Source organism: Myotis davidii, unplaced genomic scaffold (genome assembly GCF_000327345.1).
Source record: "Myotis davidii unplaced genomic scaffold, ASM32734v1 scaffold243, whole genome shotgun sequence".
In the NCBI taxonomy this organism is placed as follows: Eukaryota; Metazoa; Chordata; class Mammalia; order Chiroptera; family Vespertilionidae; genus Myotis; species Myotis davidii.
This window is the reverse complement of record NW_006295183.1, coordinates 364,351-368,221: the sequence shown is the minus strand read 5'-3', so window position 1 is coordinate 368,221 and position 3,871 is coordinate 364,351. Positions and strand designations below refer to the sequence as shown.

The following is a 3,871-nucleotide window of genomic DNA, read 5'->3' as shown; positions in this document are numbered from 1 at the left end:
CTCAGGCACCACCACAGGCCGAGGTCCTAGCCTGCTCCACCTCTCTGGGTGTGGCAGACCCACTTTTGTCAGCCCCACTCCAATCCAAGGAGAGGGCAGTGAGCTACACCAGGCCAATCGGCACCACAGCCCCCTGCCCTCAAGCTGAATAGTCATATGATCCAAGCTCTCCACAGGACTCTTATTGGACCCCTCAGCATTTTCTCTGAGATGGAAGCACTAAAAACCTGAAGCTTCTGGAGCCTCCCTTGAGAGGGAAAAGCATTAGGACTGGAAGGAGAGAAGCCAAGCCATGGTGACATCTTTGAACTCCAATTTCCCTGTGCCTGAAGCCAACACAACTCCTAGACTTCCTAGCTAACAAGTCAACAAATTACCCTTTTATTTGCTCTAGTCACTTTGAGTTGCTTTTCTGTCACTTACCACCAAAGGGATCCTGTCTACGAGCTCATGTCTAACACTCAATTCTTATCAGTTCTACTCCCGTGAAAACCTCCTGTGGCACAACCTGGCCTGCCCACAGGCCAAGAGGGGCCCCTCCTGCATCCTGGAAGGCCCTTCAGCACCTGGTGTCCCGGTTTGTGCTCTGGGAGCATCGCTCCGGAGACAGCAGTGCAGCCATTCTGAACGCTAAGTCAGGTGTCAGATGTGACAGGGTCAGGTCCCTGAATATTGGACACACTCTTTTCTTTAAAAAAAAAATTATTGATTTTTTACAGAGAGGAAGGGAGAGGGATAGTTAGAAACATCGATGAGAGAGAAACATCTATCAGCTGCCTCCTGCACACGCCCTACTGGGGATGTGCCCGCAACTAAGGTACATGCCCTTGACCGGAATCGAACCTGGGACCCTTCAGTCCGCAGGCCGATGCTCTATCCACTGAGCCAAACCGGTCAGGGCTGGACACACTCTTAACTAGCCCTCTGAGCCGTGGTGTCCTCATCTCATAAGCATGCGTACGAACACTGTCTCAGGGCAGTTAGGGACGATGCATGTGCTGCGCTTAGCACAGTGCCTACCACAGCTCTAGTAATATTTTTATTACTAATCTGGCTGCAAAGGCCCCCAAGATACAGCTGGAGCCTTCAGGTTTCCTCCTCATACGGTCATTTGCTTGGCAAAGAGGGCACCCCGCTATCCCAGTTGAGGGGCAAGGGGTGTGCAGGGCATGTTGGGGCCTCCATCTTTGGTAGAACTGTCTGTCGTGGCTGCTGGTGCAAGCCCAAGTCCCGGGCCTCCGCAGAAGCCAGGTGCAGGCAAAGGGGCTATAAAATTTTCAGAGAAACTTTCCATGGGAGCTATTAATGCATCATGTGGTTTCTGAGAATAGGAACAGGCTGCGCGCAGCTCCGTGCACTCCTTCAGTCAGCCAGCCTCGGCATTTCCATGTCAGAACTCAGAAAGCAGATTAAGCTGATTCTTGCGTGACTGGAAAGCAAATCTCAGGCCAGGTTGGAGGCATATGTGCGAGGGATGCCGGAACCAACCTAACGTTGAAAATAGCAGCACCCCTGGGCTTAGGACCTTGTGCTGCAGTGACATGGGGCGGCTGCCTCCGAACATAGGCTCCATCACAGGAGGGGGCTGAGCTTGAAGATCTGACCACTGTACCCTCTACTGCTTGCCATTCCGGAATCACCTATTGGTGACTGAAAAGGACCGGCTGGATGGTGACTGGCACCTGAGCCCATACCTGAGCCATTTGGAGCAGCATCTCTCCTTCCCACGGACCCTTGTACTATACTCAGGATCCTGTCTGCAGCCAGATCTGTCGGTTGAGAGTCGGCCGGAAGCTGAAGCCCATAGGGCTCCCACCAGCCCTATGCTCCCAGGGGGGCTGAGCCCCGGTGGGGAAACGGGGTGCGGCCTCCTCCCTGGTGGAAATCAGGTTTGAGATCACTGTTCCCAGGGTCTTCTCCATATGAGCACTGACAAGGCAGCTCCAGGGCAGGACTGGGGCTGGCAGTGCCACCACCGGAGAGGAGGCTTCAACACCCCTAAGTGAGGCTCAAACCAGGAGGCCACATGCCAACAGCTGGGCATCTAGGTGGGCATGGCCTCTGGCCTCAGATGCTCTGAGACCCGCAGGTGCTGGGGTCTGTGCCTGAACTGAGCCTCACCAAGAGCCCTAAGCAGGGGATCCTGGAACTCCCCCCACAGGTCACGTCCCCTCCTCAGGAGAGCTCTGTGGTATATGCTGAATGGCTGATGAGTGCCAGCCCCCAGCGTGTCCCAGCCAGCCAGTGCCACCTCCTCCCGCAGGGAGACCTCCTCAGGGATGGAGACCAGGAGGAATCTTGCTTCTCGGGGTGAGGCCTCTGTTCCAGCCATGTCCCCGCTTCCCTGACATGAGGGCTGATGTTAATGGTTCATGAGCTGAACAAGGCTTGGAACGTACTTTGCCAAAGAAGAAATGACAACATACTTTCTGTGGGAGTAGAACTTTAAATACAAGTCCACACAAATGGTATGACTGTTGCAGACCCGGTGTTCAGCTGTGTTTCAAGCTCAGTGTTTCCTCCCGGAATGGATTGGCCGGCTGAGCGGTGTGTAGGCATTTCAAGGCACCAGAGAACACAGATGAAGACAACAAACCTTCCTAAAACAGAACAGACTTGCTACATTCTTCTGAAGGGAATCATTTCACAGTCAGCCTCACATTTTCCTCTGCAAAGAACATTTTAACAAACTGAGTCCTCCAGGAGGACTTATGCAGAGATTAAAAAGCAAATCCATGCAAATCCTATATAATAAAAGGCTAATGTGCAAATTGTCCCCTTGACTGGGAGTTCAACCGGGAGTTCGACCAGGGTTCAGGGCTGGCCGCAGCCCCTCCTCCCGGCCAGCCCCACCTCCAGTTTGCCTCCGCCACCCCGATCGGAGTGGACCGGCCGGACCCCACTCATGCACAAATTCGTGCACCGGGCCTCTAGTGAGTAAATAAAATCAGACAATGGCATCTCACCAACCCTCGCTGCAACCCTGGGTGACTGGGCTGAGGGCCAGATTTCTGGGCCTAGACTGGATCTCACTCCCCATTGAGAGTGGACCCCACTCATGCACAAATTCGTGCACCGGGCTTCTAGTGAGTAAATAAAATCAGACGATGGCATCTCACCAACCCTCGCTGCAACCCTGGTGGCTGGGCTGAGGGCCAGATTTCTGGGCCGAGACTGGATCTCACTCCCCACTGAGAGCTAAGGCCCTTGTCCTTGGACCTTTTAGAGATCTTGGACCCTAGGCCACTGCTATACTGAGGTCCTCCCTCTGCACAGGGTACCACAGGAGCCCGTGGCTCTGAGAGAACCTGCCAGAAGACCACCTCCCCTTAAGAAAGGATGCTGCAGCTCGGGCCGAACCTGCTTGCTTGGGGAGGCCTCCAACCTGCCTTTGGGCCAGGTCCTGCACCAGAATGTATAACTGGAGAGGATTGGAGGCTGATGGAGTCTGCCGCCTACAGGGGTGAGACTTAGAGCCTCGTCTGCATAAGACTGTGAATTAGTCATGTGTCCGTCAGTGGGGGAGAGATCCTGGGTCGAGTACCCCAAGTTCCATCTAATTTCTGCCACCCAACCTGCTTCCAAGGGCCTTCTGAGGCTCTGGGTTCCAATTCAGCCCTGCCCCTCTGGTAGTGGTAGGCCTGTCAATACCTGCTCTTGGCTGTTGAATCCTACTCTGAAAAGGGTGATAAGATCTCTTGGCTCTAGTTATGGAGGTTATATGTCCCCAAATTGCTGGTATAGACATGCTAATGAAGACAGCAACACCTCTTCATTCAGGAGTGATTACTTTAAAAGGATAAGCGTGCTTTGCCTTTGTGAAGTTCTGGGTAGCCTTGTCCTTTCTTGTTCACATCTGCCTCCCAGCCTT

General features: G+C 53.7%; 1 protein-coding gene and 1 long non-coding RNA gene across 3 annotated transcripts in view; one reads left to right on the top strand and one right to left on the bottom strand.

Moving 5' to 3' along the window:
- SMPD3 (sphingomyelin phosphodiesterase 3) overlaps positions 1–3,871 on the bottom strand; it is a 26,803-nt gene that overhangs the window by 17,992 nt on the left and 4,940 nt on the right. Inside the window, exon 2 of one of the 2 annotated variants that reach the window (XM_006769742.2) lies at positions 2,427–2,600. The exons of the other annotated variant lie outside the window; for it this stretch is intronic. The gene's annotated coding sequence lies outside the window, so the exon portion shown is untranslated. The remainder of the gene's footprint in view (positions 1–2,426; positions 2,601–3,871) is intronic. 2 annotated transcript variants of the gene reach the window in all.
- The window catches only part of LOC102765533, an 11,195-nt gene that overhangs the window by 5,221 nt on the left and 2,103 nt on the right, over positions 1–3,871 (top strand). The gene's annotated exons all lie outside the window — the stretch shown is intronic.